Source organism: Adiantum capillus-veneris, chromosome 15 (assembly GCF_014529385.1).
Source record: "Adiantum capillus-veneris isolate H3 chromosome 15, ASM1452938v2, whole genome shotgun sequence".
Lineage (NCBI taxonomy): Eukaryota > Viridiplantae > Streptophyta > Polypodiopsida > Polypodiales > Pteridaceae > Adiantum > Adiantum capillus-veneris.
Window position 1 is genome coordinate 10989744 of NC_140945.1, and position 13605 is coordinate 11003348.

General features: G+C 42.2%; 1 pseudogene; it reads right to left on the reverse strand.

Annotated features, from left to right (window-relative positions):
- Positions 1-12149: 12149 nt before the first annotated feature.
- LOC147440266 (uncharacterized) lies at positions 12150-13193 on the reverse strand (annotated as a pseudogene).
- Positions 13194-13605: the final 412 nt, after the last annotated feature.

Genomic DNA, 13605 nt, shown 5'->3' on the forward strand with positions numbered 1-13605 from the left:
TTGCGTCGTACTTCATCCACTTCTTCTTCTGTAAATGGGATGTTAGGGATGTTTTCTGCTGTAGCATCCAGGATCTCAAAATTCTTAATATAATCTTCAAATCTGTCTCTGTGCACCCTTCGGGATGATCCCGACATGGCTTCCAGGGACAGCTTCCATAATTCGCTCAAATCTCCCTTGAGGGCTCTTCTGGCTCTGAAGCTTTCCATTAGCCGCTCTAGCCGTGCCGCTTTCTGTGATTTTGTCTCTTTGACCGGCACTTGTACAAATTCCTTCTTTCCCTTCTTCAACTCTGGCTGCTCCTCTTGCATGGTCTCTAACCGGCACTTCAAACGTGTTTCTACCCTGGGTGCTTTGGGCGGCTCATCCTCTTTATCTTCCTTGAGCCTTAGCCAGTCATTATGTGATGGAGGTCAGGCCATCTTCCCTTAACGTGCAATGCCCCATAAACCACTTTCGTGATCACCTCACCCGGCACAATGTAGGTGGGGTTCTTGTTGCCCATCTTCACCAGATTGTCATGGATATAAGCAGCATAGTTGATCACCTTCGGCTTGCTCTTCTGCATTGCACAGGTGAAGGTTGTGGCAATTGCTCCAGGCGGCATTCGGTACTTCGGTGGCCTCTTTGTACACATGTGGAAATACTGGTTGTAAAGCTGGCTCATGATTGGCACTTTAGGGTTTGCAATGTCTTCAAAGGTGTAGTTGCTCTTCTTTTCTGTGTACACCTTGACTTCATCTTGGTGCTTTGTCACACTATCCCCTTTGTTGGCGAGGTCTAGTGCGGCTGCCACCACTCTCTCTGTGATTACAATCACAGTGTCCGGCTTGCCCTGCAGATCCGTAAGTCTGGCCACTCCATCTTCTTTGATTGTAGTCATAAATTCCCATACTCTTTTTATGTCAATTCCAGCTGGCACAGCTTCAAAATAGTTATGGAGATCTATTTTCTCCAAGTACTCTGCCATCTTGCTTTTGACAAACTCATTGAGCTCCCGCGGTAGCATGGGTAGCTCTATTACATTTCCTTCAGTGTCTTTGAACACGCTTTGGTAGATCTTCAGATCATTAGACTCTAGCAAGTCCTCTTGAATCCATGTGCTGGTTGGCTTCAGAGTACCTTCTGGGATGACAAACGGCTCCACCTCTTCCAAATAGTCTTTTATGGTCATCCTCTTCTTCTTTGTCGATGATTTTGTGACTGCCATAGATCCTGTTGCACTCAGTAGTCCGAAGTTAGCGTTTTTTCCATATCAGCTGGAAAACTAAGTTTTAACTATCCAATGACTTGAAAATTGAAAATAAAACTTAAAAGAAACTTGGGATACCCTGCATGTGCTCACAGTATAATTCTGGCCAAAATTTATCATTTAGACATCCTACGCGTAGGATGTCTTTTTCATCAGTTTTTGGTGAAACTTGACATGCTGGTGTTCCTTGGCCTGTGCAACATGGCTATGTGATTGGAATTGGGTTTGGGCATCCAAAAGTGCATTTTTGGGCAGATTCAGGCTTTTAGGCTCACAAATTGGGTAGGATGTCCACAACAGGTGGCAAATGATATCCAAATGGGTTGAAAATTGATATATGGGCTCCTTGCACCATGGTAATGGCTCCCATGATGTCATTTTTTGCACAGAAGGTCAAATTAGAGCTAGAGACATCCTACGCGTAGGATGTCTTTTTCATGAAAATAGCTTGAGATTTGTTCAGTAGGTAGCTCTTGGCCTGTGGACTATGGCCATGCTCTTGGATTTTGATTTGGACAAGAATTGGTGTTGGTAAGACCATGTGTAGTGTTTTTGGGCTCAAAAAGTGTATCTTGGAGGTGTTGGGGGTCAAAAATGATTAGAATGGCTTGAAAGTTGATATATGAGCTCTTAAAGGTGATATGAATAGATCTGGAATTGAAAAACATCATCTGTGGGCCAAAAATGTCATTTAGACATCCTACACGTAGGATGTCTACTTCATCATTTTTTGCAGGTGACCACACAGATTGGTTGGCAATGTGCTCATGAATGTATTGTGCAAGTTTCATGTGATCTGGACAAGTTTTGGCAGGTCTATGGCCCATTATTTCCTCTAGGCCCTAACTTTGAGTTTTTTCATGCCTATGAGGTCAATTTTTGTCCAAATGTGATGAAACTTGGTGGCTAGCATGTAAAGGCTATCTAGAAACTTTGTGCAATGAGAAATGTTCGGGTTTGTGCCCAGAAATGGCCTTGAGACATCCTATGCGTAGGATGTCTCTTGATGAAATTTTTACTGAAGATGCTACTGGTGCCTGCCCTTAGTCCCCCTCAGTCCCTTTTAAGCCTTATTTCAACAAAAAAGTCAAATAGATAGAAAAAAACTCCCCGTGTGGATTTCAAAGCCTCCGAGCCGTTTTCTGACTTTTGGAGTGCTGTTCGGCGATGAAATTTCTTGCTGTTGGTCTCCATAGCTTCCCGATCCCTTGGGGATCCTTGCCGTATGGTTTTTGTTGACTTTGGCTTCACCGAAGCTCCGTTTGGCAATTTGTCGCTCTAGAAGCACCCGTGGTTGCGTTTACATGTCTTTGATGACTTGTGGTGCTATACCACCGTAGAACTTGGTTGTTGATGGTCTAGGAAAGCCGCTCGTGAAGTTTGGTGGCAAACGGACATGCGGTTTGGCTGCGAGAGCTATTTGACAATTTGTGTCTCTGATGCCGTTTCTGAAGTTTAGTGCCGCTTCGGGTCACCTTTTGGTCATGTGGGCTACATAGACTTGTCGAGCATGTCAAGATGCTCCTACCCATGAATTTTGGTAGCATTTAGGCGCCTCTCCGCCGATTTCCCATTTGGTGGCCTCTTGCGGGGCTTTAGGAATTAGGGTTTTTCCCGATGGTTTTCTACTGCCTTTGGCATCCAAGACTGGTCTCCTATGCTAGGGTAAGCTGCCAATTAAGTCTCATTGCTTTTGGGTTAGCCGTTAGGTGGCCACTTCTACTTGTAGGTCTCTACTGCCCGCTTTTTGTGTGAACCCTACGCTAGTTTTCGCGACAAAATCACAAACATGCGCGAAAAGCTCAAGGTGGTGAGCCTACCTCTCATGTCTGGAGCCCGTTGGCGGGTAGTCGTGCGCGTTGTAGAAGCTACTGGAAGTTCCGTTCGCTCTAGGTGGCAGAAGCTCTCTCTCAAAAGTCAATAGTGGAAATGAACTTAAAATGAAGTGAAAAATTCTTATAATGGGGGTCCCCGAACCACTTTTCATGAAATTTGACATGTGCTCCCAACTTCTTGTGAGATGGGGTTTAGGCTCAAAAATTTCTTGATTTGGACTCCATTTGCCCAGTTTCCGAGAAATTTGACGTTTCGGTCAAAATCTGACCAAAACACGCTTTCCGCTCCAGTCTCATAATTGCACCCCCATTGTACCATAGGTTGTCCTACAGTCACTGATCATCCCCATATTTTTTTTTTCATTACGATCATTTTCCACCTGCTTTTTGTATTTTTGAAGTTTTTCTGCCAAAAATTAGTAAAATTAGAAGGAAAATAGCAAATTAAACCCAAAAAATCCCCAAAAATCATAATAAATCAAAAACATCACCGCAAAACATTATATACACTCACATGCAATTTTTATGGCCGGTTTTTTCCGTTTTACCAATATTTTACCAGAAAAATGGCTATTTTTACTTATATACACACACTTGGGGCTTGATTTGGCGTTTGGCCCCATATACTTGTAGATTCATGCTGTATAAGGGCATATGTACTTGGGTTAGTCCAGAAAATTTCACAATCAAACAACAACCCTTAAAAATAGTCAAAAAACATGCCCTTTTTTGATCTTTCTGCCATTGGGTCCGCATTTGAGAATGCCTCCCTCCCTCCTAGTTGGAGTCCTCCCGGACGACAAGGTATCGCCTCGGTGTATGTGGCGTGCATGGGTTGAAAAAATTATGCTAATGCTTGGCCGTGTAATGTGGGTCTATATAATGCATACTCGGTCAATGCATGGAAAAATTAATGTTATGCAAGAGAAGGGTATAAGTAAGATGCTTATTGGCATTCGCCATTGAGGTTTCCTGTTTTCTTTGCAAGTAAAATTTGTAACTCTACTACTCTTTGTTTGATTGTCTTTCTTGCGAAAGACGCTTGCTTTGCCGCTACTGTTGATATGGCCATAGTTGTCTCCTTGGAGAGAATTTTCGTAGCGGAATTGGCCATAGACCTTGTCTCTTTTGCTTTCCATGTGTAGCTTTGCCTTGCCGGTTTTTGTAGATTTATTGCTACTTCCACAGTTGTCATTGTTTTGTTGCTGATGGGCATCCACATAAGTCGGTTTGTTTGTTTCATATGCAGTTGTCTGCCTTCCGATGTTGCTCGTACTGAAGGGAGTTCCTTTTGCTTCTGTTTCGGGATCCAGATGCGAGTCGTATTTGAGTTGTTGCTAAGCATTTTCTTTAGGATCCATATCTGTTTTATTCCCTTGGTTTTTGGTTGAACTATCTATTTCTATTGAATTCTTCTGTTGTATTGTGGTTTGTCTGCCATGTCACTTCTATCCTTCCGCACCCATACTTGTTGTTCTCGTGTTGCTAACTCTGATCTCTTCACTGCGGTCGGTGACTTTTTATACTTGTAGTGAACAATGTTGGCAGTTACTTGTTTGTTTACCATGGGTATCATGTTGTTCTTTAGTGGCACCCTTCCTTTTGGCTCTTTATCTAGTGATTGCATTGCTGGCAGCTGATTATTCCGGGGTTGCTGAGCAAAGGCTACCTCCTGTTGTTCTTGTGCATGCTGAATTTTTACTGCATTCGCATTCCAATCTATCTGCACATTGTACTCTTTTTGCCAAGGTTGTCCCAACAACATGGGGTGTTGTGTGCTTTCATCCTCGACCACATAAAATTTGTGTGGGTAAATATATTGATGTAATTGTACATGCAATATAGTCCAGCCCAATGTTTTTAGTGAATGTGATGTACTACTTTCCAGCACTTGTGGAGTAGGATGAAGTTGACCTGTGGGCTTGAGCTGTTTGTATAATCTGTAAGAGATCAAATTTGCTTGAGCTCCAGAATCAAGAAATGCCGTCGATTCAACTGGATTGCTACCCATTTTGACTGCAATTATTGGCTCCACTATGTCTTCATCAAAATTCACTAGTCAAATAGCATTTATTCGCAATGGTGATCCACATTATTGTTGTTGTTGTAGAAGCCTTCTTTTTGCAATGCGTTCTTTTGCTTCTGCTTGGGCTTCTTCTCGTACCCTCTATTCTTCTTGATGGATTTGTTGAAGCATATCCTGTGTTAGTGGTAAATGATATTTCTTTAATCGACACCCACTAATCCAATTTGGCATTTCTTCTCCTGCTAATGTAGCAATCTTGACAGCTCCGTTTTGTGATAGGTCACTAATCACAAAGGGTCCCATCCCTCGCTTTTTAAGTTTCTTGGCATGTTGCTTCAAGGTATAAAAAAGTACATAATCACCTGTTTTGAACTCTTTCGTGCACACATGCTTTTCAAAAAACTCCTTTTGTCTTCTCTTTTTAGCATAGATTGAAGCTACAACTCTCAAGCGAAGTTCATCTAGCTTTTCAAGATCATCTATTCTTGAAGAGAGCTCATGCCCTGTCCATTCTAAGCGTTTCGCTACTCATAGAGTTGGAATTAAAAACTCTATGGGTAATATAGCATTTAGGCCAAACACCATGTTGTACGATGTCGTTCCTATCGATGTTTTGTAAGGTACCCTGTATGCCCATAGTGTTGAGTGTACCTGCTGATCCCAATCTGTTCTTGACTCTGATACAATTTTAGTGAGAACCGTGCATAGTGTTTTATTTGTGGCCTCAGCTTGTCCATTTGCCTGTGGATGATATGGAGCAGATTTTCTATGTATAACCATGAATTCCTCTAGCAGATATTCAATGACTTCATTAAGAAAATGTGTTCCTCGATCACTGACAATTTCTATTGGTAAACCGTATCATACAAAAACATTCTCATACAAAAATTGTGCAGTGGTTCGTGCATCTGCTTTTTGTGTTGCCTTGGCTTCCGCCCATTTCGTGAGATAGTCCATAGCCACAATGATATATTGGGTATGGGTGCGATACGCAGGGGGTGAAATAGGTCCCACAAAATCAATGCCCCATTTTGCAAATGCCCTTGCTCCCATCATTGGCCATAGTGGTATCTCATCTCTCTTTATCGGCACCTTGGTGGGCTGACATGCGTTGTCAGCATCCATATGCAATTAGGCCAACATATTCCTGCGGTTAAGACAATTTTTGCCGTCTTATCGCCTGAATAATGGCCTCCACTTATTCCTCCATGTGCGTGTTCTAGAATCAGCAGGTATTCACTTTCACTTGCACAGATTCTAAGTTGATTGTCCTTTCCTCTCTTATAGAGTTGGTTCCCAATTAAATTATAGTCGCGAGCCTCCAGCTCTATAGCCCTTTTCCGTGCTCTTGTTATGTTTTCAGGAAACTTCCTTGTGGTTAAGAAATCAATGATATATTGACTCCATGCAGGTGCAATGTTTACCTGAAACAATGTCGCGTGATCCACTGGTCGTTTGGCACTACATATAGTACAATTGTTAACATAAGCATGTGTGTCCGCGTACATAGTTGGCCAATAAACCCCAATTGTTTCAGTCTCTGGTGTGTTTTCACTGTTGAATAATGAAATGCACAATCCTGGACATGTGCTTCTTCAAGATAACACTCGAATTCCTTTAGATTTATACATAATTGTAGAATCTGGTCTGATCCTAGATGATACAGCCGTCCTGGAATCAACTGGAAGTTTTTTGTTTGTCGAATTGCTTGTTGTTTGGATCTGTCTTCCGTGTTATCAAACCTATCTCCAAAGGAAAGAATGCTAATAATTTCCTGAGACCATTTGGGTATCATTTCAATATTGAAAAGATAAGCATCTGGTATGTCATCATCTACTCCTTCAAGAGCTTCCCGGTTGTGTAGCCTTGAAAGATGATCCGCCCGTAGATGAGTTTTACCCTTTTTAACCACCACTGTGAAATCAAACTCTAGCAATATAATAAACCATCGTACAATTCTCCCAGTATTGCATGGTTTATTAACCAGATACAAAAGAGCTTGATGATCTGTGAAGAACACAAACTTGTTTGCGAGCAAATAATACCGAAATTTCTTTACAGCATAAATCATTCCTAACCCCTCTCTTTCGGTGGTTGTGTATTTCCTTTCCGCACTATTTAACTGTCGGCTTGCATAACAAATTGGAAAATCCATTGTTCCGTCTCCAAGTTGAGCCAGAATACTCCTGATTGCATATGCAGATGCATCAATGTGAACATGGAATATCTTTTTCCAATCCGGTGCTTTAAGTACAGGTGCGGATACAAGGTTTTCCTTCAGCTTTTGGAATGAAGTTTCACACTCCTCAGTCCAATCAAAATTGACTAACAAACGATACAGAGGTTGTGCGATGACTGCATACATATATATGAATCTTCGATAATATCCGCAGTGTCCCATAAAGGATTGCACTTGTTTCACATTAGTAGGCTTGGGAAGGTCTACTATGACTTTCATTTTGTCTAGATTTGTGGTTATGCCATTTCTTGAGACAATGTGTCCTAAGATGCAGCCTTGCCTAACCATGAAAATGCACTTTTTCGGGTTAAGACAAATTCGATATGTTCTGCATTTTTCAAATACCTTTTGCAAATGATCAATATGTTCCTCTCGTAGAAGAGAGTGTACACAAAGATCATCCAGGTATATTTCTAAGAATATTCTCACGTATTCTTTGAACGCATGCGTCATTATCCTTTGAAAAGTAGATGGGGCATTAGTTAAGCCAAAAGGCATAACTCGATACGCATAAATTCCCCATTCTGTGGCAAACATTGTTTTATGTTGATCCTCTATTGCAATTGCCAGTGGGTTGTATCCTGAAAACCCATCTAGAAAGGAATAAGCCCGTTTCCCGGCCACCCTCTCAAGTACATGTTCTATGATCGGTAAGGGATAATTGTCCCTTATGGTGGCTGCATTTATCTTCTTGAGGTTTACACACTCGCAGTTTTCCGTTCTTTTTGGGGACAACCACAATGGGTGACACCCAATCTGTATGTTTGATTTCATAGATGAATTCAACATCCATTAGCTTGGAAATCTCCTCTTTGATTCGTTTAGCAAATGTGTCATTATATGTATAAGGACGCTGTTTGCTAAGTTTGGCATCTGATTTCAAAGGAATTGTATGTTGGCATATCGATGGATCAACTCCTTTGAGGTCTTTGTAGGACCATGCAAAAACATCTTTATACTTCTTGAGAAGTTGTGTTAGCAGTTCTTCTTCTTCAGGCTCTAAATCGGTTGCGATATAGACCGGCTGAGGCTTCTCACCTGGTTCAGCGAGGGCTATCCTTTTTGCATTTTCTGGCCCATCGTAAGATTCCTAGTTTGTTCTTTCCCTGACTGGTGGTGTCATTATGATTTTTCTATCCTGGATGGTGAATTTCCGATAGTGTGATGGTACATTCATGTTTCCTTTTTATGACTCCCCCTTACCATCACTATCTCCTCAGTAGTCCATACCTCTCGTAAAGACCGTTTTAGTTTTTGGTATTTCTGTTTACGCTCCAGTTTGGTCCACTCTGGGTCTTTTGTTGTTTCTTTTTTTTTATTTTTGAGATTTTGTGATTACGTTTCTGTTTCAGCTTTCCGTACTTGTCTTATTTCCTCTCGCGTTCTTTCCCTTCGAGCTTTTGAGAATCTTCCTGATATTTGATCTTTTACACAATACTCTGCTTTGACAAGGATTAGATAGTGAGTTTTATCTTTGATCCTGGGCATCAGGTTCTCTCTCGCTTTGTTTCCTGCTCGTTTTCTCCTATAGCGTTCCTGGCGTCTAGGGTGATGATTAGAAAAATCATAAAACTTGATATTCTCTGTTTTCTCCCCATGCTCACTTGAGCTGTCTGAACACTCATAATCTGCATCGTTATTTACCTCCAGGTGCTCAGCCGAGTTATAAAACTCTTCTTGTTCTGGTGGTTCTACCATCTCATCTCCTCCTGGTATAGGGCTTACCATGTAATTGGTAGCACATAATAGCCATCCTTATTGCAAAATTTTGTTGTTGGACTATCTGTAATGGTACAGACATCCAATGTTGCTAGTATGTGTTCCCATTCCAGAGGTTCTAAGGCAATTTTAGGAAAAGGTTCCAGAATATAATCCTTGTCCCCAATCGCTCTTTCTAAGATGCATTCCTCTTTTTTAAAGCTCCCACAATGTGAAGCTCCGCACATCCATAGCTTTTTTTGTTGACCTAACCATGCTAGGAGTTCCGACCCTGCTAATGTAGCTGAATCAAACTCTTCCATTGGTGTCTGGTTCACATCCTTGTAACTATGGTCTTTTAGGTGTATTTTGGTTGTTGTCTCGCCATGTCTGAGGTATATGTGGTCGTAACCCCAATCCTGGACCATCTTTAATTTTCTCATTAATGGTCTTCCCAAGATGATCTCGTAATTGTTCTTTTTGTCGAAATCGACTATTGCAAATGTGTGCTCATACTCGATTCCGCATGAGGTGACAATCACTTTTTCTAAGAGTCCTAGAGGCTTTTCCATACACCCATCTGCCAATTGCAATTTCATTCTGGTAGCTCTCAAAGCTGGTTTTTCCCTTTTTTTCAGATATCCTTGGTGGCGATAGCGACTCCTGCTCCATTGTCAAGAATAGCTTTGGAAACTACTCCTTGGAATTCTACTGGTAGCATGGTGTTTCCATCTTCTCCCTCACAATACTCTCCAACCTTGTTTAAAGGTACTGGCCTAGTGTTTAGTTGAGAACTGTTCAATTCTCTGATCCCTTCTTGAAGCTTCGAGGTGGGGTCCTTCACTCCAAATTTTTCTAGGCATTTGCCTACTGTGGTCCACATGTTTGGTCGTAACCTTAGGAGTTTGGCTAATGTGATTGTGCATGCCACCGGTGTGGACAATAACTCAATCAACCCTTGTGAATCCATCACTTTGTTAGAAGAAAGTCTTTGAGATGGGATTGCTCTCACCTCAGACTTGGTTTCATACTCTCCTAGGTAAGAGGGTAGAGTTTTCAACGAGTCTGGTTGGATGTGCTGCGAACTAATTGATCCTTGGTCTCCCTCTTGTGAATGTATATCAAAGTTCATTTGTGATCTTGCCTCAAATTCTTTAATAGGAGGTAAGATTTCATTTTTCTCTTTTCTCGTGATGTTCATGTGGTAACTCACCCTGTTAGCTTCGTTGGCCTCACGGATTTTCTTCCACAGATCATCTAGACCGTTACAGTCCTTACCCATTTCTACCAATGTTTTAGGCTGGAACCCGTCACTTGTCTCATCTGTTGTGTTTGGCGCTATGATAGGTTCTCCCCTAGACTCAAAGGCATTCGTGAGTCTTTCCTTCGTTTCTACTTGTTTCTCTAAAGTTGGTTTGATAGGGGTGGGAGCCGGTACTTCATGCCAATTTGCAGGTTTACCAAGCGGGTTTTCTATCAAAGATTGAGCTGTTTCAATCATATTTCTACACATTTCCAACCTCTATTTTTCTATTTTAGCATATGGATAAGTCATCCATCTTTGCTCTTGGGTTTGGTTCTTTTGAGTCTGGCTTCGTAAGCTTTTAAAATTGCATCTAACTGCTCATTTACCTTGTCTTCCAGTATTGATCCTCTTGATCCTGCACTTTTGGGTTCTGCTATTTCCTTGGGTGCTATGGTTGCCGTAGTGTGTGCGCTTAGGCTAGCTAGGTCCTCTAACCGCTCTAATCTATCCTTTGTGTGTTTTAACTCCTCGGATAGAGCCGTTTGCTCTCGTTCTCTCCTGGCTTTCATACGCGCCTTTCTAACTTTCCAAGTGCTTCTCTAATTTTTTGTTTCTGAACTTTGGGCATCGGTTTTTGGCTCTTCAATTATAGGTTTGTTCGTCATTCTTTGAGCTTGGGCTCGCGTCACTGCTTGAATAGGTATTATTGTTTCGTTTTATGACCCTCCACTGGAAGGCACTGCTTGCAGCATGTTCAAGGTAGTTTTTGCTCCTTTGCTCGGATTCTTAGGGCAATCAGGAATCAAATGAGGAACTCCACACTCGGTGCAATATGTGTTGACTCTAATGATTTCATCATGAGGACAGTCTCTTAGCCAATGGTCTCTGCCACACTTGTAGCAAGGTCCTTTAAGTTGTTGAGGTACTCCTTGAGCTCCTCTTTGTTGGTATGCATGTCTCTGCCCGCCCATGCCTCCGTTGGCTATGAATAACAATGTTCGTTCATCCAAGCTATATCTTCCTTCTCCCGCTGCCTGCGCAGCTGTTGGTGGTTCTGCACCTCCTATCATGCTCCATGGTTCTGGTGTTGAGGGTTCTTCCAGTGGATAATAGACAAGATTTGCAGCATATCCATTGGGATCTTCATAATATGCATGCATAGGCACCAAAGCCTTCGCTTCTGATTCGATGACTGTTGGTGTGTATCTTATGCCGATTGGTCATAATCCTGGTAGGGGTGGTTGTTGCCCCAACACTGGTTGTGGTCTTTCTACACCTACAGGTCCTGGTAGGTTGCCTGCTTGATACCTAGGCATCGCTGGAATTTGAGGAGATGCCACCTGAGCTTGGGGAGCGTAAGGTCTCTCTCTCACATATCCCTTGTTATAATAGAATTCCTCCGTCCCATGGTTTGTCCATTTTTGTTCAATAGCACACCACTTGGGGTTTGACATACAAGTTAATCTTTTTTAGCACTTCCAGTACAAGCTGCTCCTAGTTTACAACTACTTCTCCTTTCGGTGCTGTCTTAGAAGACTTGCTTCCACTTTGTTGTGAGGATGAATCGTCGTCAAGATCCTTGAACTCACCCTCTTTGTAGACCGCACAATTGTCTACAAGGTAAAGAGCCTCCTTAGTTAACTCATTTAACTTCGTGCTCCTCTTCATATATAAGTCCTCCTCGAGATCTGCATTCCTTAGTCCTTGGATAAATATAATCATAAGTCTGGACTGAATTGGCAGTTCTTCCACAGGGCAGAACTTAACATATCTTTTTAGTCGTAGGGCTGCCTTTCGCATAGACTCCCCATCTTTCTGTTTGAATTTATGGATTTGTGAGACTGTATTATGAGCTATCCGCCTTTGTGAGAATTCCTCGATAACTCGTCAAACACCTCCTCCATAGACTCAAAGTCTCTACGCTTCACACAATCGAACCAAGTAGCAACGTCACCCTCTAGAGTTAGTCCAAACAGTGCAAATTGGGTAGGGAAGTCTAACACCTCTTCAGCTCTAATTACACGCACAAAGGCTGCTACATGATCTCTCGGATCCCTGTTTCCGGTGTATTTCTTGTTTACCCATTTTTGCACTTGAGAAGGTCTAATTCTACGATGGTCTACAAATCTCATCATTGGATCTCCTCGTCCCAATCTATATACCTCCTCTGGCCTTCGGTAGTGGCCGGGTTCCTCTCCCAGTGGTGCTCCTAAGCCATAATTTCTAAGAGTTCTTGCAAGAGATGGTTCATCTCTTCGAACTTGTTCTATGGGTGGTCTTCCAAGCTCTGTTGACCCTTGAGTTTTTGGCTTACGCTCTCCTTGATACCGTGAATAGAGTGGTGGTTCTTGTAAATCCCTTAGCCCTCGTGCGGCTTCATAACCATCTCGGTTTCGGTCTTGTTCTAATGTTGCAGTCTGTCGAAGCCATGCCTGCAATGATGGCTGGGTTGTTGGTTCGTTTTTGTTGTTGAATGTCTATGGTTGGGTAGAATGTGAGGTCGCGTCATACTCCTTTGAAAAGGGATTTGTCGACTTGCTAGGGGTGTAGGTGGCTCTTGGCACTTCATCGGGGGCATATGTTGATGCTCCTGGAACTGTTGCCTTTTCTACCTCCTCTGGGAGAATACGTTGGTATTCTCGCTCGTACTTATAAAAAAAAATGATATCCTTCCCCATAGCAATTTCATAAGAGAATAAGTAAAGAACCTTGTCTTTGCTTAACTCGTTTGGATAGGGTCCTTTGCAACGAAAGTAAGAGACTATTCCCTCGCTCTCATGCTTGTAAATTCCCACATTCTCATTATAGGTTATGACCCTGGTTGTTTTCTTATCATACATAAAAATTGCTCCAGGTCGATCAATGTTTGGAGGCGGTTCTTGAGTTTTTGAAACCATTTTCCCCTTCGCCACGTTATCTCCATATCTGTTGTAATCTTCAGGGTTACTAACTATCAGATAGTGGTTCCCCTTTTCGTCTCGAAATCTATCTCCATCATCATAGACTCGAATTATCTCCAGTCTCTGAGCCGGCCTTTCTTCAATACAAATACACTTGCGTCCTCGATAGTCAGAATAAACTGGGGCTCTCCTCGAGTTTGTTCCTTCTAAGAAGATCACAGTGAACTTGGAATCATTCAAAGGATTTAGGGAGGTGCTTTCTCCTGGCATTGGTCTGTCATAGGTCAAACCTCCTGGCTGTTGACTACCCATCATGAAGAATGATTTTTTTGATGAAGTGTCAGTATCACTACCCTCCTCAATAATCGGTGCTAGTGGATCTAGCCTTGCCTGAGTTACACTCTCCTCG